This window comes from Adiantum capillus-veneris, chromosome 22 (genome assembly GCF_014529385.1).
Source record: "Adiantum capillus-veneris isolate H3 chromosome 22, ASM1452938v2, whole genome shotgun sequence".
In the NCBI taxonomy this organism is placed as follows: domain Eukaryota; kingdom Viridiplantae; phylum Streptophyta; class Polypodiopsida; order Polypodiales; family Pteridaceae; genus Adiantum; species Adiantum capillus-veneris.
In genome coordinates this window covers 29,430,667-29,452,720 of record NC_140952.1, presented here as the reverse complement: position 1 = coordinate 29,452,720, position 22,054 = coordinate 29,430,667, and the positions used below count along the sequence as shown (strand labels likewise).

At 44.3% G+C, this 22,054-nt stretch overlaps 1 pseudogene; it reads right to left on the bottom strand.

Moving 5' to 3' along the window:
- Positions 1-362: 362 nt before the first annotated feature.
- LOC147429087 (uncharacterized) lies at positions 363-1,801 on the bottom strand (annotated as a pseudogene).
- Between the last annotated feature and the right edge of the window lie 20,253 nt (positions 1,802-22,054).

Genomic DNA, 22,054 nt, shown 5'->3' with positions numbered 1-22,054 from the left:
AAGGTACAGTGATGCAACCTGATTTTATGAGATATAAGAGTGCTTGATTTAGCTCCTCAAACGCTTCTATGAAGTTATGTGGTTTAGTTGGTATGTGACCAAGACCGTGGCCACAAAGGTGAGTGAGAGAGGTACTCATAAAAGAACAAAAATTTGTGGAGATTACGTGTTGTGCGGTGATTTCCAAGTTACAAAAGCACTCATGGGGTGTGAGAGAGGTGAAAACTTCCTTCGCATTACAGAGTGTTACTTTCAAAGGGGGGTCAAAAGCCCAACTGAAAATGCATTCATCCCATAGGGGAGTGGTGGAAATGCCAAGCCCGAAGAAAAACAAGCTAAAAAAAGAGGTGAGATTTTTGATATCAAGCAAGGGGTTGACAAAATGAAGGGGAACAAAGGTTCCCTTCGCCTTGCTCTTGGGGATAAACCGAAAGCATCCATGCACATCTTTGGAAACGTGCATTAATCATAAAGGAGGGATTTAGCACTAGTTACGCATGCCTAGGTGAAGACGGTTTGGTTTTTGGAGTTGGTATGGGGGGTGGGGCAGAAGCTTGTGCAAAGAAAGGTGGGAAAGTGGGGGTTGGGTTTTGAGGGGTGCGGCTACTAGCGGTGGAGTTGGCTGGTGAGGCTCTCTTCCATCTTGGAGGTGTAGTAGAGGTATTTGAGCATTGAGAGGGGAAGTTCCTTCCTCTTCTGCGTAGGGTTTGATTCCCTTCTCCGCGCGCTTTTTTGGCCGAACGAGTATCGTGGGATGCCTTTGAAATTGGAGCAGCTGCCGCATTCACAAAAGAATCCACTTCCGAGGATGAACTGCAGGAAGGTGCTATGTGGCTAAACAAAATAGAATGAGTGATAGCATCTTTTAGCTTTTGCCTGTAGAATACATGGAGGAGGAGAGCTTTAATCACTTCTTGGGTTTCTTTAGCGACCCAACTCATAAAGGCAATAGTAGACCGTTTAAGGTTTGAGCTTGGGAAGAAGCGAGGTAGTTGATTGAGAACCAACCATAAAGCATGATCGAACCACAAAACATTGTTGTCCCGGCAATGATCCCCTTGTCCAATATGCTCTCAACTGCACTTAAGAAAAGGTCGGTGCACATTCCATACTTGTGTAGTATAATTAGTATCTCGGTTTGTGGTAGAGATGACACCCTTAACCCCGACCACGCAACCAAAATTTGCATTACAGCGGCGTGGTTCAAAAAATGACATAGAGAAGGGGGTGGCAATTAGAGTGTTTTCGAAGAGGTTGGAGTTATTGCCCTCAAGAATCTGCATAAGACCTTGCTTGACCACAGTCTTATCATTATCATTAAGTAGAGTAAGGAGAAGATTCTCGGGGAGGGGAGCAAGTAAAGTAAAATTACCGAAGGACCAAGCTTCGTGGTGAGCTTTACCCAAGAACATCTCCAAAAGCCGACTTGGGATGAAGGGATCGGTGTAGGTTTCAAAGGGTTTTGTGGTGAGGCTTCGACTCAGCGTGGCAATGGTGAAGTCTTTGTTTGCAAGCATCTGCTCCTCTTCTTCAAGATCCATAGGTAAGAGTGAGCTTGTGGTAGCGGCTGGAGGCATTGTGATGATCTTTGAAAAGCCATTAAGTAAATGTCTCTTTCGCTGTCGGGTTAGTGGGTCGTTTCGCAGCCGCTTTCCATTACTCTCCATGACTCGTGGCATTAAATTTGGTGCATGCTCGAGCCACTCTTTTCGATCACGCTCATCTGCGTCAATAATTGCGAGTAGATTTTCCGCCAAATCACGTAGGCGGGTAATCGGGCAGGTGGGTTTTCCCGTGCCATGGCATACAAGCGAAACCATGCGGGAAGGTCAAGAGTGGATAGGATTGTGGTATCTTCAGCCTGCTGAGAAGGGATGGCACTATCAAGTTCAATCAAGGTGGAGTAAAAGATAGGGTCACTAATGCAACGGATCAAACCCTAGACAATTACAGAGGAGGGGAAATTTTGTGCAGAGGGTGAGAGTTGCCAAAAACAGGGGTAGCCAGAAAAGCTTCTGCGGGTTGTGAGAGAGAAGCCAGAATAGGGGCTGTCGGAATTGGCAAAGCAAAAAAAAAATGATGTGTGAGGATCGGGTGCTTCTGTAGACCAAGTCCAGCAGCATAGATTGCCCTTTAAGGCATTTAAAAAAATCGGAAATCTTAGTGCAAAGAAGAAACAGAAGACAAATGGTACATCATCTCCACACATCTGGCCAGTCCGTTGAGATGATGGAGGAATGGACGCCATTGAAGCATCAATTGCAGAAGACGATTCCTACAGAATCATCAAACTCTTTCCCTTTCCACAATAGACAAAAAACCTAAAGAAATAGTTCATCCTTTTCCTGCATCCATTCTCCTGAGCCACAAAGACAGGCCCTGCTGAACATTGGCCAGTTTCCGTGGAGTCTCGAGTGGTGTGGTCGTAGAGGTAGAGATTCAGAAGTTTTCCATGGTGTTGTAGGCGAAGAAGAAGGAAATTAATCTTTATTTTGTAGCGCAGGTAAGTGGGGAGCGACTAAATTGTGTGCGAGCAGTAGGAGATTAAGATGGGGGAAGGAACTGGCACGCGTTATGCGAGAATAGAAGACCGTGGTTGTGGCTAAGCAGTAGGAGATTAAGACGAGACTGGCACGCATTACGCGAGAGTAGCAGACTATGGTAATGGCCACAGAGCGTACATTTTGGGGTTTCTATGTTGTGAAAGGGAAATAGAGATAAGCTACAGCTGTAAAGTGAAAAGAGGAGGGGTATCCCACTCTCCACTGTCCGAAAGCCAACAAAAACCAAGCGAAGATAATTATTCAAAAATTTGTGTGTGGAACCCAGCTTTTAAAGTTAAAAAGGCTCTCATCAAAGGGGTGTACCAAAAAAGAAGATGACGTTCTTTGTAACCGGCCAAAATCTGAGTAAAGGGTAGGTGTAGGTGAAAGTGGAGTCTATGACACCAAAAGGGGAGAATGGGGCATTTAAGGTGTGAGAAAGAAAAGAGATATATCATATGTCCTTACAGATCAAAGGTAGTCCTTTTGTTTAAAAAAGAGTAAAATACTAGCTAGTGGGCTAGTGAAGGGCTACTCTGACCACTAGAGAGAGAGTAGGTTACTAGGAATTTACAAAATGAAGAACCCACTTTTACCATTAAAACACAGTGGTCAAGAATGCTAAAAAATACTCTTATTGGAAGCCATTATAATGAAAAAATGCTCGTTTACAAACAATGGAGAGAGAGAGAGAGAGAGAGAGAGAGAGAGAGAGAGAGAGAGAGAGAGAGAAAAGCTTAAACTTTGGTAGCTTGAGCTAGATTGCAATGTTTTAGCCAAAGGAAAACCCTGTATTGCTGCCTTTGGACTGTTTACCCAACACAGAGAGCAAGGGAGGGGGTGTGAGAAGAGTGAGCTAGGGAAAGAGGGGGGGCTGAGAAGGTGAGGGAGAGGGTGAGGTCGTTTAGAGTAGGTGTGTGTGTGGATAAGAGAGAGATGGTCTTTGTGTGCGGCTGCCTTCGGGCTTGAATCGGGAGCGGGAGAGACAAGGAAGAGAGGGGCCCCGAGCCAGCACCTGGCTGACAGCGAGCGAGGAAGGGGGGGTGGCTTGGGTTATGTGAGAGAGAGAGAGAGAGAGAGAGAGAGAGAGAGGGTGTATTATTTGTGCCTTCCGGTTGTTTATACAAAGAGAGACAGTTGGAGAGTGAGAGAGAGAGTATGAAAGAAAGAGAGAGAGAATATGTTACGTGGCCTACCGGTGGAAGGAAGACAAGAGGGGAGACAGGGAGAGGAGATTGAGTTTGAGGAAGTGTGGACGAGCGAGAGAGGTAAGGGAGAGGGAGATAGTGTGGAAAATAATGAAAGACAGAGAGAGACTTGTAAAAAAACAAAAACGACGGCCCGCCATGGAAGGGAAAGAAAGCAGCTTGTTTTATGCGCCTTGCGAGGTTCGGCAAAAAAGATAGAGAGAAAATAAAAGATGAGAGGGGGTGTGTGGTGCCCAAAGGAGACGCGGCATCCCACTTCACGTGCGCGAGTTGGTGGCAATACAAAAAAAAAATGGTTGTTTTGTTTACCTCTGGTTCTTCGAATGGGTTGATTCATGAAGCCTTGTTTTTGAAAACTGGCCACCTTCAGTTTCTTTGGCCGGGGGCTAGAGGGCGGTGTGGCTAAACCAGTATCATTAGCCCTCCCCCTAAGGTTAGGGCATTTATGCCTCTAACTCATTTGTTTGATCATTTTCATTGGAGGTGGAGGTTGATGGTGTATCCTCATCAGGAATGTCGATAGGTGGAGTCTGATCAAATCAAAGGAAATAAGGTTTGAGCCGCCAACCATTTACTCTTGTTTTATGAAGCTTACCATCAGCTTCCATAAGCTGGTAACTTCCATTGGCATACTTTTTCTTGATGATGAAAGGGACCTCCCATCAAAGTAGGAGCTTCTTATGTTTGCGTGTGTGTGATTGTCGTAGTGGAGCACCAACATGCCTTTCTTTAAATCTTTGCATCGAAGATGCTGGTTGAAACTAAGCCGTCTGTGCTCTGCCTGTGCCGTATAATAATTGATTGCACATCAATAGGTAAGATTGCCTCCTTGCCAAATACCAAATGATATGGGGTGAACCCCAAAGATGTACGGAACGAGGTCTTGTAGGCCCACAAAGGTGGAATTAGATGCTTATCCCAATCTCCAGGATGATTGTTAACCTGCTTGGTGATAATTTTACAAACCATTCCATTCACTTTCTCAACTAGGCCATTACATTCAAGCTAATATGGTCAGGTCTGCCTCCTTGTAATGCCAAGTTTTTGCATTAACTCTCCTACCTAGTCTGCTTTGAAAGCTAGCCCTCTATCAGAGATGATTTCTAATGGTGTGCCAAACGTGCAACATATGTGCTCATAGACAAACTTAGCTACCTCTACGGCTGTGATCCTAGTTGTGGATGTAGCTTCCGCCCATCTAGTCATATAGTCGACTCCCATGATGATGTAGAACTTCCTTGAGTTGGCCCTAGCATTAGGAAAGAAATGGACTCTTTTTTGGGCCTTCTAGCTCTAGTGAGAGAATGCTCCTTAGCCAATAGGAAGAAGACTAACGTTACATTGGAAAAGTATCACACTATCATTAGAAAAGTAAGGAGCTTGATAATGACATCTTGCACAAGCGCCGAACGCCTTTTTATGACCCGCTGTTGCTATCCTATAAAGTGAAGTACTTGTACTTGTGCAACTAGCACAAGTATCAATCGCCTTTTTATGAAGTACTTGCAATTTAAATTCGAACAGATTGTACTTGATAGTGATTGATAGATCTATTTAAGACTATGAAGGAGTTAGAACCAAGCGAATAGAGGCCCTTGAGGAGTCTCTGGGACCTCTATTCGCTTGTTTATGACCTCATGAGGCCCTAGGATTAAGACATAGCATTTTTTAAGTCTACGAATGCATCTGTAACGTCCAAAAACCTTAGGATAGCTCTTTAAAACGGTGAAATCTGACGTCTCTAGCTCAAGATATAGCATTTTTAAGCCTAGGGCCTCGTGAGGTCACTACTAAGCGAATAGAGGCCCTTGAGGGGGTCTCAAGGGCCTCTATTCACTTGGTACTGGCCTCACGAGGCCCTAGGCTTAAAAATGTTATATCTTGAGCTAGCGACGTCAGATTTCAGCGTTTTAAAGAGCTATCCTAAGGTTTTTGGACGTTCCGAATGCATCCATGGTATTATTTTTTTATTTTGAAAACAACTCCTATGTGTTTTCTCTCATCGCACATCACATCACTCATTAAGATTCACATACATGGATTTTTGTGTACACTTAAGTTGGGCTCTCGAAAAGCATTTTGTACGATCATGCATTTAAGTGATTCATCAAACTTTTATGTATGTACTATGAGAAATAGAATTCCAAAAAAATATATATATTTTTCATAATACCTCTCTCTATGCTGAGTTGGCTTTTTTTACAGGGCCCAAAATTGAGTCCAAGTTTCTCCTAATCGCAATGGTCCTATGGTAGCTATACTCCAAAATGGTCCATATGAAAAGGTAGGTGTATGTGGTTCAGGCATAAGTGACCTGGTGCCGGCCTTTTGACATAACTTACATGTCTTACACCATTGGTGTACATCACGGTTGAGGCTAGGCCATACAAAACCAGCCTGTAAGATTATCCTACTTGTTATATCTAGGGCAAAGTGACCACCACAAACACCATCATGACAACTAGCAATTACCCCCGTAATTTCATTAGAGAGAGGGACCTTCCTAAGTATTTGATCCTTACCCTTACAATACAAACCGTCATTGATAGCCGATACCTTGTGGCCTTTCGGGTAAGCCATTGCTTTTGTCCTTTTGTTAAATCCAATGGACATTCCCCTATATCCAAAAAATGCATGATGTCAGGTAAGGCGTCACTACCTTGAAATAGAGGGAGATTTAGCTTTATAGCCCCAACCACCACTTCTTGCAGTCTTTCGCTTGCTATTCATGGTTTTGAGCCCTTGGGATGTGGTGTAGTTGAACTTCTTCAAACTTTCCCAAAAACGGTTTTACACAGGTTAAGTAAGTCCTCAAGCTAGGATTATTACATGTCCATACTCCATTTACTTGCCTTACCAAAAGTAGAGCATCCCCAAATACATTAGGGCACCATTGTAACCCCTTGGTTAATGCTGCATATTCAGCTTCATTGTTAGAATGTGATTCCAACAAATGGCCAAGCGAAAACACCTTGATACCTTTGTCATCAAGGACCACTATCATGCAGAGCTGCTTTGTTGGATGCTCGCTTGTAGGCTCCATCAAAGTAGAGAGAGTGTACTCTTTCTATCACCGGTGGCTCTAGAAGTGATTGAATTCCTTTCCCTTTAGATTGCTTTACCTTTTTCTCAAAGTTTTGGTAGGTCATGAGTCTCCCCAAGCTTGCCCTTGTCGTGCTTTCTACTTGTACCGTGTAGTCAAATTCTTGCAGATGAACTAGCCATTTAGTAAACCTAGTAGAAACATCCATGTGTTGTACAACATAGGGAAACATCTTATCCATGGTTAAAATCACAAATTTCCTAGGCATTAAATATGACCTAAACTTTGTAGTTGCAAATCTAAGGGCTAGGACTAGGTGTTCTACAGGGGTGAAACCTTTCTCAGATGCTATCATCATTCGACTGGATAAGTAGATTGGCCTCATGAAAGATGTTGTTGTATCCTTCTGGAGTAGGACAGCCGCCAAGGAGTCAACACCCACACTTGAGGTGACACTGAATTTCTCATCCCACTTAGGTGGTGAAATAGTTGGTAGGTTGGCTAAGACCTCCTTTACCTTGTTGTAGTCATGTTCGCTCTCCTTGTTCCAGGTGAAAGTTGATCTTTGAGTGAGTTGTTGCAGTGGTAGAGCAAGTTGTGATAGTAGATGTATGAATATACTCAAGTACCTCACCTTGTTAGGTAGGCTGGCTAAGACCTCCTTGTTATGAAATAGTTGGTAGGCTGGCTAAGACCTCCTTGTTATGAAATAGTTGGTAGGCTGGCTAAGACCTCCTTTACCTTGTTGTAGTGATGTTCGCTCTCCTTGTTCCAGGTGAAAGTTGATCTTTGAGTGAGCTGTTGCACTCGTAGAGCAAGTTGTGATAGTAGATGTATGAATATACTCAAGTATCTCACCTTTTGTAAAAAAGTGACCAATTGATGTGTGGTTTTTGGTGAAGGTAGGGCTATGAGTGCAGACACCTTACTTGGATTGGCATTGGTAACTTTTGCCGAAACTTCATGCCCTAAAAGAATGACTCTACTTTCCCTTATGCGGCACTTGTCTACATTTAATTGCCCACCTAGGCTTTGCAACCTTGTCAAACCCTCAGTTACCTTTTCTAAGTGTGAAATGCGAGGGCTATATATACAAAAATCATCAATGAACACTCTTATGGATGTTCCAAAGAACGGTTGAAAGACATATGTGACATATCTTTGGAATGTAGCAGGTGCATTTGTGAGACCAAATGGCATAAGTCTGTATGCAAAACAACGCCATGGCGTAATGAAAGCGGTTTTTAGCTGATCTTCCAAGGCTATGCGTATTTGAAAATACCCAGAATAACCATCACACACAGTGTAGCATTCAAAACCCGCCACTTCATTCAAAATTTCTTCCAAGAAAGGGAGAGGAAAGTGGTCTCTCTTTGTAGCTGCATTTAGTGGTTTGTAGTCAATGTAGACCCTCCCCTTACCATTCTTCTTATGCGCCACTACTACGAGTGACACCCACCATGAGTTTTCTACAGGATAGATGAACCCTGCTTCTAGTAGATTCCTTACCTTGTCCAGGAGTGCCTTTTCTTGTATGACACCCAGCCGTCGTAGCTTTTGCACAACTGGTTTTACCCCTTCCTTCAGCTTAATATGATGTTCCACTACTGTAATACCTATGATTCTTTCATAGTTGTCAATGAAAAGTTCAGGAAATCCTATCAACATTTGCAAAAAATTATCTTTCTCTTCAATTTTTAATTCCATAGACAGCATACCCTTCAACCTACTTTCTCATAGGCCAGGTGATTTACTTTCCTCTTTGTTGCTTTGCCCTTCTGATGACAGGTCGCAAGTTGTGCTTATCCTTTGTACATCCTTCATGATGATACCCATCACATCGATGGAACTGTTGCTTTCGTCGGTGGATGTGGTCTCCACTAGTGGTTTCATCTGTTGATGTCTATAGGTCCATTTTCTTCTGCTTGCCAGTCTTCATGTCGTAGTAGATTGTCTCCCCTTTCTTACTAGTCATGCACAGAAGGCCAGTGCCCCAGTCCTACTTTTCCTTCATGGCCATCAACCATGGCCTTACCAAGATTAATAGATAGCCCTCCCTTTAGTACGCATTACAAAAACATCTCTTTCTACCTCAGTGTTGAAAGCTTTTATCTTCACAGCACTTACCACACATGCACATTTTACTTTTGCTTTGTTTGCCATCTTTGCCTTGCATGGAGAAGGCTTGTCAACCTCGAGCCCTAGCCAAAGCTTCACTCATCACACAAATTTGTGCACCTCCATCAATGTAGGTGTTTCCAACCCTCTTACCCTTTATGTTGACGTCGACAATTGGAAGGATGTCATCCATGTTGCAACCCAAAATTGCTCCGACTACCTTTGCTTTGGAGCACCTTGTTCTTACCATTTTGGACCATTGCCGCCTTACCTTTGGTGTGAGATGTAGCAGTTGTGGCCATGTAATCTTTGGTCCTTGCTCTACCACATCCAATGTTAGATCATAAGGCCTACAACTTTCCCCTAACTGGACGTCGGTGATGCCTATTTTCCGTCATGGCCTTGACGGCCTCTTGCTAGTCTCTCCTTTCATGCTTCTCTCATCATCAAACTATGTAGCTTTCTCCCACCTAGCTCTCTTTACAGTCATGGCTTCAAATGATTCTCCAAAGGTTATCTTCTCCTTACCCTTATCCCTCTTCTTTACTCTGGGTGGATCCACTACTACGGCCTTTCCTTTATCTTCTAACCTTATGATGTTTACAGGGCGATTAGGTGGTGGTGCCGGTGGAACAGGTGGAATGGGTGCTTGTGGTGGTGCCTGGGAAGAAAGTAGAATTTTTTTTGGTGGGGCTGGTGCCCGAGGTGGGGGTGTTCTCTCTCTATGGGGTGACAGTTGGTTTCTCCTACCTCCTCTATTATAGTTTTGTCGCTGTTTGGGATAGTAGTACATACCGTGACCATCTTCTCTGCAGTTGTAGCATTGATACTCCCTGTTTTGTCGTCGTGCTCTTCCTGGGTCTTGATCTCTTTCTTGATTCCTTCCTTGCTGTATCAAGTGGACAGACACATTCTGCAGTTGGTCAGTAATGTGGGCCAACATATCTTGTTGGTCATTTCTTACCCCAGGAGCCGGTGGTGGTGGAGGAATGGTGGTTGTCATGGTTGTTGGTCAACGTGATGTTCTTGCTTCTGTTGACTTGGTTTCTTTGGATTTCATCTAGATCTTCTTGTCCTTAAGGCGAGCAATCTCGACAGCTAACTTGTATGTAGCCGGGAATCTACCCTTCACCTTCTCCTTGAGAAGCGGCCATAAGCCATGCATGAACCGGTCCTTTTTGAGGAAATTGGTGCAGCTTCCCCTCTTGCCAGTGACTCAATCCACCGTTCCCACAAATCCACAAACTTGGACCCATAGGTGGCATACTCTAAAAGACCCTCCTGCTTCAAGTCTCTTAACTTGTCCCACAGCTTCAATGAAGTGGTACCTCCCCCAAAGTGCCTCTTAAAAGTAGTTTTTAAGGGCTCCCAGTCATCCTTAGTTGCTTGTGGAAGTGCGTTGTACCACGACCTAGCTTCTAGCTTCATGAGATGCTTAAAGATTCTAACCCAGGATTCATTTATATCTTTGTTTCTTACTACACATGCTACTTCAAAGTCATCTAGGAAATCTGCTACCAAATCCTCTCCCTTCTTTCCTTTAAATGTTGGAAATTCTACACTTGCCATGATTACTAAGAGAGAGAGCTAGAAAGACACACTACTTAGCTTGCAATCAAAAGTTTTTTTTCTTTTTTTCTTTACAAGGAGACGTGTATACCCTTTTTATACTAGAACATAGATTAAAATCTCAAACGGTACATTGCCTTGTATCAAAGGTAAGACAAATGGCTGATCTGATGCCAGAACCTCAAAGAAGTGCTCCCCACCCAGCATGGTGTCAATGATGTGCTGGTAGTGAGCCTTACAGTCCAGTATTATGTTGATTGAGCGTACTCATATCGGAATCTGTGATCTACCTTGAGGTAAGTTGTACTGATTCATGTGAAGCTTAGAGGTGCTTAGTCACTGTCCAAGCTTGTGGGAGAGGGTGGTGTTCTTTCCTGAAACAAGCTCAATAGATCCCTAGTCCCTCTAGTGAGAGCGTGAGCATGTGCTTCCATTATCTGTGCTGGATCATCAGGTGCGACTTGGAAACTGACTGTGATAATTACCTCCGGGTGACTTGAGTTACCCAATTCTCGAAGTAGAATAGTGTTGATTCTCTATTGTGCAGAGCTCCCTCCATCTCGTTGTTGTGAGTTAGTTGTAGGTTGTGGACATGGTCTCGACTTCCTCCTTCTTCTCCTTGGCACCCGGCCTATGTATATCCACTGAGTCTGGCGTGTTGGTTGACTCTCCCACTGCAAATCGATTACCGTTACGCTTGGCACTCGAGCTTTGATGGAGATGCGAAGTTCGTCTAGTTGTGCTTGGATCTCTTCTTCTTCTGTCCTCCAGTTAGCAAACCCTGCTAACCATTCATCCATCCATAAAAGCTTAGGGGTTTCAGTCTTGTAAACTGGAGGGTTTCATGAAACGATCCTCGGTGGGGGCGCTAAGAAAAATGATAGCCGGAAATGACATGCCATATGGGGGGGGCTCTACACCATGCATAGCCTCAAAAACTCCAAGCATCATCTCAAGGTAGGACTAATCCTATAACTAGAGAGGGGGCACCACCTAGCATAAGTGTGGCTAGGACATAGACATACATGACCTAGGGTAACAAAAGTGAGATGCCCTCTAGGTAACCAACATGAAATGGTGATACAGCGAGAGTCCACATGTAGAAAATGCCTAGTCAACAGTCAAGAGTGTGTGTACAAGAGAGGTTTGTGAAAAGGTTGGAATGGAGCATACTGACTGACTCGAGAGGCTGCATGTGATGGAGCACAATCAGAGGGATATACAAGAGATGAAACATCTCGCGAATGTGGGAAAACAAAACTAAGGAGAACAAAGAATGGACTCCAAAGATCAAGACATCATTGCACACTTTTATTGGTGATGATGGTACTTACAAATGGTGTTCTTGACTGTTACAAACCTGGATCTTGGCACTAGGGATGCATGATGGAATGTGAGCGCCATATGGTGTATGGCAAAGTTGGAGTTAGTGGGAAGTTAGTACGTTAGCGGGAGGTTAGTTGAGGAAAAACATCAAGACGATGCAACCACCAACGACATCAATCACCAGTATCAAGAGCGGCCCGGAGTAGCATGGTGTCGGTGCATTCAATCCTAGCATGCTCATGCTACCTTGCGGGGGCCTTATGTGCATGGAGTGGTTGTGACTAGTAACTCAACCATGGTGTGGTGGATAATGGGGAAAATGGTGATGTTGCCAATGCTAAAAATGCCCATGCTTGCAACAAAACATGATGCCATGAGCTCCCTACATTGGGAGGTGCATTATGTGCTTAGTGATGCCTAAAATGTAGAGTGCATGGAGCTAGCGTGTTCCTCCTTCACTTGTGCTCCCCTTTGTGCTTAGCGGAGGACTCTTTATATAGGCTTGAGAGGTGGTCCTTATCTAATGGTCCTTGCAAATATCCATTGGTTGTTGTAGGGAGCCTAGATGCCTCTCTAGTAAAAGAGATAGAGAGGGAGAGAAGGTAGAGATAGAGAGAGAGAGAGAGAGAAAAGAGTGGGATGGGGAGAGTTTTTTTTCAATCCACTAGCCACTGGCTAGGTTATTAGGGAAGAGTGGAGTTTGGGGCATTTACAAGGGTTTTGTCGATGGCTCGGGTGGTCGGTGTGAGGTTTTAAGGCTGCCAGAATTGGTATTTGTTGCGTGAACCCAAGATGCTACATATCACTTCCTCTTGGTGCCGGTTGGGGCGTGCCTTTGGCGCCTTTCCTTGTTTCAGTGTTGGCGGCATGCGCCTTGGCCTTCTTCTTCTTTGTTGTTGGCGCTAATTCCTTTGTTTTTTTACTATTTTTTGAGCGTGCGTATATGTGTGTGTATTGTGTGTATGCGTGAGTGTGTGTAGGCATGTCAATTGTAAGTGTGTATGCATGTGTGTGTGTGTGTGTGTGTGTGTGTGTATGTGTTTATATATGTGCCCGTGAGTGTATGTGTGCGTATGTACAGGGTTGTGGGTGTGTAGGGGTGTGTGTGTGGGAACACGAGAGAGGGGGTAGTTTTATTGTGTATATATATATATAATAAGCTATTTTTTATGTGGCTTACGGTGTGCAGGGAAACAGAGCGAGCGAACGAGAGTGAGAGAGGGAGAGAGCGGGGATGCCAGGGAAAGAGGGAGGGTGAAGAGAGTGTGTGAGTGTGTGGGTGTGTAGGTGTAGGGGGGGAATGTGTGTGTATTATGAGAGAGAGAGAGAGAGAGAGAGAGAGAGAGAGAGAGAGAGAGAGAGATAGAGAGAGAGGGAGAGAGAGAGAGAGAGAGAGAGAGAGAGAGACAGAGAGTGGCATTGTACTGTTGCCTTCGGCTGTTTATCCGACACAGAGAGCGAGGGAGGGGGTGTGAGAATAGTGAGCGAGGGAAAGAGGAGGGGTCTAAGAAGTTGAGGGAGAGGGTGAGGTGGTTGAGAGTATGTGTGTGTGTGGATAAGAGAGATATGGTCTCTGTGTGCGGCTGCCTTCGGGCATGAATCGGGAGCGGGAGAGAGAAGAAAGAGAGGGGCCCCGAGCTAGCACCTAGCCTACAACGAGAGAGGGGGGGGGGGGGGGGGGGGGGGGGGGGGGGGGGGGGGGGGGCTTTTGTCAACAGTGGCTTGGGTTATGAGAGAGAGAGAGAGAGAGAGAGAGAGAGAGAGAGAGAGAGAGAGAGAGAGAAGAGAGAGACAGAGAGAGAGAGGGTGTATTATTTTCACCTTCGGGTTGTTTACACACACACACACACACACACACACACAAACAGAGAGAGAGAGAGAGTATGAAAGAAAGAGAGAGAGAATATGTTACGTGGCTCGCTGGTGGAGGTCAAGGGAGTGTGGAGGAGCGAGAGAGGTAAGAGAGAGGGAGATAGTGTGGAAAATAATGAAAGAGAGAGAGAGAGAGAGAGAGAGAGAGAGACGTAAAAAAACAAAAAATGGTGGCCCGCCATGGAAGGAAAAGAAAGAAGCTTGTTATATGCGCCCTACGGGGTTTGGCGAAAGAGATAGAGAGAAAATAAAAGATGAGAGGGGGTGTGTGGTGCCCAAAGGAGACACGGCGGCCTACTTCACATGCGCAAGTTGGTGGCAATACAAAAAAAAATGTTTCTTTTTTGTTGTTTTGTTTACCTCCGGTTCCCCGAATAGGTTGATTCATGCAACCTTGGTTTTGAAAACTGGCCACCTTCAGTTTCTTTGGCCGGTGAGGCTAAACCAGTATCACTAGCAGTATGCCAATGGTACTTGGCCTGCTTATGGAGAAGCGTATGCTACAACCATGACTTAATATTGTAGTAGTGTACTTGATGATCATCGACCTTCAGAATACTCCTTCTTAGTGGAGAAACTGAGAGCAACCAAACACATTGGCATAAAACAATGTTTCAACTCGACTTTATTCTGATAAGAACTCGAGAGTGATCGGTCCTGGTTAAACATATGTATTTCTCGTGTATAAAGCAATACTCACTTGACGAGTTCCTCAAAGATTTAACTTTGATCAAAGACCTACCCTTTCACTTAAAGTTCGAGGGTCTTCTATTCAAAATCTCAGGAGTTAGATTGAATTCCCTTGCTCCAAAATTTCTTCGGATAGAAATGTATCCTTCGAGGAGAGGTAACAAAATTTTTTTGTTTCTGAGTTCAATGGTTCCCATCCCACTACGGGGATTAGATTCTATGTACACTGTAATTTTTGACTTTCAGCCTGTATTGCCGACTCCACCATCCGTAAAGTATTGCGGATGCGTCTACAAAATTCAGACAAAAGTCCTTTGTTGAATTTCTTCATCTTTTCTTCCTCATAGAGGGCCAAGAGTGGAGTCACCTTTGAAAGAGTGAACCAATACCTGTTCACTTAATACATGACTTGCTCATGCTCCTATCGGGCAAACGGATCCCAATCTTCTTTGATACCTTCCTTGAAAGCATAGAGGAAAAACAAAATTGTCAAAAAATTCAGCCTAAACTGAATCCAAGTCTTGTTTTGAATTCCTTGCAGAGATTTGGTATATCACCAAGCACTCACAATCCCCTTGTGATGCCTGGTCACATTCCTCACCTTCGGCGCTTCTGAGAAATTGTCGTTTGCAAAAGCAACTTCAAACTGCCGAATGAAAGCGGTAGCTTTTGAGACATCTTCCCTTCCATCAAAAGTATCACTTGACTAAAATGTTCTAAGGTCTAGAGACCTTCTTCATTTCCTTCCCAAAATGACGAGATTTCTTCGCTATGTGATGTTCATGGATATTTTTTGGATTTTGAAGGATCTTGAGCATTTTGCTCCTCAGATTCTCTAGGTTCTTGAGCATCATGCTCTTGTCGTTGTCTCAGAGAATCCCAAGCCTTGTCGACTTCTTCGCAGAGAGGAAAACGTTTCCAACTCTACGAGATTTTTCTGCAGGGCTTAGGGCTTCGCCTGCTTACTTCTCTCTTGGCTTTTCATGGCTTCTTCTCGTGTCTTCCTAGAGTCACCCTCCTTAATAGAGAAAGAGAAGAGACCATGCTCTGATAGCACTGTCACAAATGGGAGCGCATGGCAATATAAAATATACTCGGATAAATATAATTTTTCATTAATACTGAAGCCAGAGGATATAGAGAGAAATAGAGAGAGCCAGAGAGATAGAGAGTGAGAAGATCGACACAGTACAGGGGACAGAAGATGGAATGTCTTAGTCAAGCAATGCACTTGAGGATGTAGAAGCCTGCGTGTGGCTCCTTTGCAACCATTGCAAAGTTCTTGCCAGCCATCAAAGCATCATTGAGGTCGATGTGGTGGCTAGCGTATATGGGGGCATATTCATCCTCATCATCATTGGATGTTACACTATCGTTTTCATCCCTGACTATGGGTTGTACTTGCAAGTACTCCCACCCTTTCACATGGTCTTTGTTTGCACATCTCCTCCATTGACTTTTCATGCACGTGTGGCAAAAGCAAGACAGTAGTCTGCACCTTAGCCCGTACGTATTTTCTTGGCTATAGCCATTGACACAATGAAAAGGTCGAGACCCTTTGATTTTCATGCAATCCCACTCTGTGTCTATGTCTACATCATCAAGCTTGACCTCCTAGAATAAATGATTGACTTTGTTGATTGTTTGCAGTTCTTGTTTCTAAAGGGTTGCATTGAGAAATGCAACCACATTTGAAGCGTTATGCAGCACCCATAGATCGGGTTTCAACTGCTCATGTGTAAGTGCTCTTTTTAGCACTGCACCAGCCTCATCATGTTCAGCCATCCCATCCTCATGCGCCCACAGTTGAAGCGTTATGCAACACCCATCCATCAAGTTTTTATCTACTCATGTGTAAGTGCTCTTTTTAGCACTGTACCAGCCCCATCATGTTCACCCTTCCCATGACCAGAAGCAAAGAAAGTTGTGCATCATCTTGATGCCAGTCATATTGAAGTAGCGGGCGACAAACTAGAATGGCCGTCTTGCTTTGAACTATGAAGCAGCACCATCAAACCAAACCCAGTGTCGCTTGATACTATAGCCTTGACGTTTCAGTCAGTCATTGTGTAACATAAAACAATGATGAACAAACAAAGTGTCATGCGTCTTTTCATAAAAAATGTAGAAGTGGGTCGTCTTCTGAATGGAACCAAACGCATCACGTAAGTATGAAATGTGAACCAAAATTGTGACCTAAACTGAATACGAATGCATTGAATGAATCTCATTCTACACATTGAAGGAGTAATTCTTTGCAAAATCTACGACAAACACCACTATGTCGTCAGGAAAGTTATCCAAACACTCCTTGAACTATTGAGCTTGCCATTTGTACTTGTAGTTGTGTTTGATAAAGTTTTTCAATTTGCTTTGAAGCAAGGAGATGAAACTCATCAAACGCATCTAGCAAACCATGAGGTCTTATCAATCTTTTCTTGTATCTATCTTGTCCACTTCCTGTATAGGAACCTCCTCAATAAGCTTCACAGTCATCAAAGAGATGCCATCAACCTATTCACTTGGACACAATGAGAGCCTTTCAATGCCACAATATTGGCATGTTCCCAAAATATATTTTCTATTGTGATAAGAATAGTCAATGGGCTTTGGGCACAATACAGACTCCCATAGGTCTGTTAAACTTGGAAATATGTCACTTGATGCTATGCATTGCGTTGTTTCACCATGTAGGTTGCAAACAAAGCACCTACAAAATCATGACTTTCCGTGTAGCCCACATCTTCCCTAGCATATCTAATTGAAGGCTTCCTTAAGGTAGACAAGTGGAACATGGTATTCATATTAGCAAATGTTGCAGTTCTTCATCTTGCGTATGAAGTACTACTTTAGACCCTCAAAGCATCTGAGGGAGATCCCAATGTTAGGATGAGCCTCTTGAATTCACATGTAGAAGTATCTCTGCAAACATAGTAGTACACATTTGGGTACCTTTGACATGCTTTTGGAAGTAACTGAAATCCCTCAGAAGTGCATCAAAGCACAAAAAGTCAATGACAAGCACATAAAAGTAATTGGCAGCACTTGGAAGAACATGGTGATGGGGGCTTTTCACAAGCCAAGCTCCCATACCCCTCTTCTCTTGTCCCCACCCCATGGAAACCTCCTCTTAGGGAGGGAGTGATAAAAGGCATTGGAAAAAAGTAAGAAAAAATAAAGTATGATTATGTAAATATATGAGAAAGGTAAAATAGGCCACCTCATGCCTGCTGGGCAGCCCATCCCCACCTTGCCTCCTTTTTCTTCATTGTTGCCCCGCCCTATGTCCCTTTTCCTCTCCTCCACTCAAAAGGTCAACCCCCTCTCTCTTCCCCTTGTCCTTTCTCCTTTCTATCTCCCCTCAAGCTACCCCACCTCTCACCAATAATGCATTATAACTCACCAATAATGCACCCTAACTCACATGCAACTTATGCTATCTTCCAAAATAGTATACCCCACCCCCCCTTTCTCTCTCCTATCATATCCCATGATCCAAATACCCCCCTCTCTCTCTAAAGGGCGCCATGTCTCTTGTCTTGTAGCTAAATAACCTCCCCCACACTCACACACACTCAGTTTCACTGAAAAAGGTGCCCATAGACCCATCCCCACCCGGTGGTTACCTGATTTTTCTTGTGTTCACACACATCTGCACACAGATTCACCTGTGAACACACTCCCCTCTCTCCCCTCTTGTAATTACCTTATTCTCCATGTCACCTCTCACTTTTTTCATCAACCCATCTCTCTCTTTTAGTCTCTCTCTCATGAGACTGCTGTTCTGGCACATATACACACAGCCAGACAAGTGGGGCCCACAGTCACATGGCCTATGTAGATAATTATTTCTTCATTTCTAAATTCTAGAATTTCCCCCCCCCCCTCCTCCCCTATATAAAGAGGGGTCACCATCACACTACACACACACACACAACATCACCAAAGAGTACACTATGCACTGTGTGTGCCTAGTGCACACACGCACACCCACACCATCACCATCACCGCAATCACCATGCTCGTCTTGAGCATGACCTCTACACCCTTGGGCTATGGAAGATGAAGGGCAGCTAAATGAAGGATGATGGCCATAAACCTCGCGCGAGTCTTCGCCATCAGCTCCCACCTATCAGCCATGTGCTCTACCACTCTCTCCCTTCTCATTCCCCTACCCTAAGATCCCCATTTCATCGCCTTATTCTCTAAATAAAGCTTGAGGTTTTGTGAGTATGTTTTCTTGCAATGTTTTGCCCATGTGAGGTGTGCGGAATCGCCACCTAGTCTTGTGTTTGGAGTGAGCTTGTGTATGTGTGAAGGGTGTGAGGATTCGCCATCCTTCTGTGGTTCCTAAGTACTAAGCCGCAATACCCCCTCCCTCACTCTCTCTCTCTCTCTCTCTCTCTCTCTCTCTCTCTCTCTCTCTCTCTCACTTGATCTCATTTCCCTTCCTCTTCATCATTACTCCCAAGCATCCATCTCTCTTGGATGAAAATTTTGTTATGGTGTTGTGTTGTTTGCGTCCTAGCCGCTCAAGCTAGGTGGTGCCCCCTGTTTGCTTTACCATGACAGGCTCGAGGCGCGTCATTCGGTCCCCGGTGTTTTAGAGGCCGTCGGGGTTCGGGGTTCGGGGTTCACTTTGCTCCCGTCATTTGGTGACCCCACTGAGGATCTTTTCATGAAACCCTTCAATTTACAAGACTGAAACCCCTAAACTATTGTGAATGGATGAATGGCTAACAGGATTTGCTAATTGGACGACAGAAGAAGAAGAGCTCGAAGCACAACTGGATGAACTCCGCATCTCCATCTAAGCTCGAGTGTCAGGCGTAACGGTAATCGATTTGCAGTGGGAGAGTCAACTAACACGCCAAACCCAGTGGATATACATAGGCCAAGTGCCAAGAAGACGAAGGAGAAGGTCGAAACCATGTCCGCAACCTACAACCAACCAACAACAACAAAATGGAAGGAGCTCTGCACAATAGAGAATCAACACTATTCTACTTTGAGAATCGGGTAACTCAAGTCACCGAGGTAATTATCACAGTCAGTTTTCAAGTCGCACCTGATGCTGCAGCACAGATAACGGAAGCATTGGCTCACACTCTCACTAGAGAAACTAGGGATCTACTGAGTTTGTTTCAGGAAAGAACACCACCCTCTCCCACAAGCTTGGACAGTGACTAAGCACCTCTAAGCTTCACATGAATCAGTACAACCTACCTCAAGACAGATCACACATACCAACACGTGTACGCTCAATCAAGGTAATACTGGATTTGAAGGCTCACTACTAGCACGTCATTGACACCATGCCGGGTGGGGAGCGGTTTTTGGAGGTTCTGGCATCAGATCAACCATTTGTCTTACCTTTGGTACAAGGCAATGTACCGTTTGAAGTTTTAATCTATGTCCTAGTATAAGAGGGTATACACGCCTCCTTGTAAAGAAGAAAAAAACTTTTGCAAGCTAAGCAGTGTGTCTTTCTAGCTCTCTCTAAGTAATCATGGCAAGTGTAGCATTTCCAACATTTAAAGGAAAGAAGGGGGAGGATTTGGTAACAGACTTCCTAGATGACTTTGAAGTAGCATGTGTAGTGAGCAACAAAGATACAGATGAATCCCGGGTTAGAATCTTTAAGCATCTCATGAAGCTAGAAGCTAGATCATGGTACAATGCACTTCCACAAGCAACCAAGGATGACTGGGAACCCTTAAAAATCGCTTTTAAGAGGCGCTTTGGGGGAGGTACCACTTCACAAAAGTTGTGGGACAAGTTGAGAGACTTGAAGCAGGAGGGTCTTTTAGAATATGCCACCTATGAGTCCAAATTTGTGGATTTGTGGGAACGGTGGGTTGAGTCACTGGCAAGGGGGGAATCTGCACCCGATTTCCTAAAAAAAGATCGGTTCATGCATGGCTTATGGCCGCTTCTCAAGGAGAAGGTGAAAGGTGGATTCCCGGCTACGTACGAGTTAGCCGTTGAGATTTCTCGCCTTAAGGACAAGAAGCTGTGAATGAAAGCCAAAGAAATCGAGTCAACAGAAGCAGGAACATCGCATCGACCAGCAACTACGACAACCACCATTCCACCACCACCACCGGCTCTTGGGGTAAGAGATGACCAACAGGATATGTTGGCCCATATTACTGACCAACTGCAGAATTTGTCTGTCCACTTAATACAGCAAGGAAGGAGTCAAGAAAGAGATCAAGACCCTGGAAGAGCACGATGACAAAACAGAGAGTATCACTACTACAACTGCGGAGAAGATGGTCACAGTATGTACTACTGTCCCAAACCACAACAAAACTATAATAGAGGAGGTAGGAGGAACCAATTGTCACCCCCTAGAGAAAGAACACCCCCACCCCGAGCACCAGCCCCACCAACACAAATTCTATGTCCGCCACAATCACCACTTACAATCATCCTACGCCCACCACCAATTGGTACCCGCACACCAAGTATCATTGGTCTTGCAGAAGAGGACAAGATGAGTGTAACGGAAGAAGGATCAAGTAAGAAGACTATTCAAAGAACTCATGCAGTGGAACAAGAGGTTAAAGAATCAAAAGATGCTACCCAGGTGGGGGAGGTAAGTCAAGAAAATTGTGTTACAAATGTGAGTACATCTTTAACCTTAAATGAAATAGGCACCAAAGCGATGAATCGACAACATTGGGCGTTAAGGGTAAGAAGGTGTAAAGTGTTGATTAGGCCTCGTCAGAGTAAGAGTAATGCAAAGGTCATGAAAGATACAAGAGAAGACGAAAACCAACCTGCTAGCAAGGCTTTGCAGAAGATGGACAACATATCAAGCAAAGGGGAGGGCTTTGAAAACGGAAGCCTGTGCACCACCATGGACCCAGGACAGTGTAGCAAGCTAAATGAATCTTGCATCAAGGTAGTTTCACTAGAGGACCATAATGAAGAGGTAATTATGACTGAAGGTTTGGAGTTGGATATTGATCCAGAGGCTTGGCAGCCGAGCAAGACTTTATTGTGTAGTGTTATAGACTTAGAGATGGGTAATGCCTCTAGTTTACTGAAGGGTGTTATAAACTTGGAGATGGGTAATGCCTCCAGTATATGTGAGGATGTTCATAGTAAGTTTGATGATCAATATGTTGCCAACCTTTTAAGGATGTTCCAAACTCCTCCACAACACAACATTGTGTTTGCATGGGATGCATCAGACCTATGGCTATGGCTAGCCGCTATAACATATACAGAGAAGATCAGCATGGAGATAAGAGCAAAGGAGCCATGGATAGACAAAAGCCTGATAGAATGCAAGAATGAAGAACTCATTCGCAATTTGGTACAATTTTTTACAAATAGTGCATCCTCTCTTTGGAGAAAGGTAAGTGGATTACGCTTGAATTTAAGCCGCAAGGTAGGTGGCTTGCTATTAGCATCAGTAAAGGAAGCTGACATGTTTGAGCACACCCAAAAGAAGCATGATATGCTTGCAGTTTTTTCTAGTCATGGCAGTAAGCAGGACTCTGAAGACAACTTGAGCTCACCACACCAACAAGGCAGCCATATATGGTGGATTCTTGGTACACTATTGGGAATCATAATTTTCAGTTCTGTCTTTGCAGGAGCCAAGATGCTCATTTCCCCTCTCGCTACTGGTGGTTACAAATTTGATCCGATTTGGCATGCAAATTTTATTG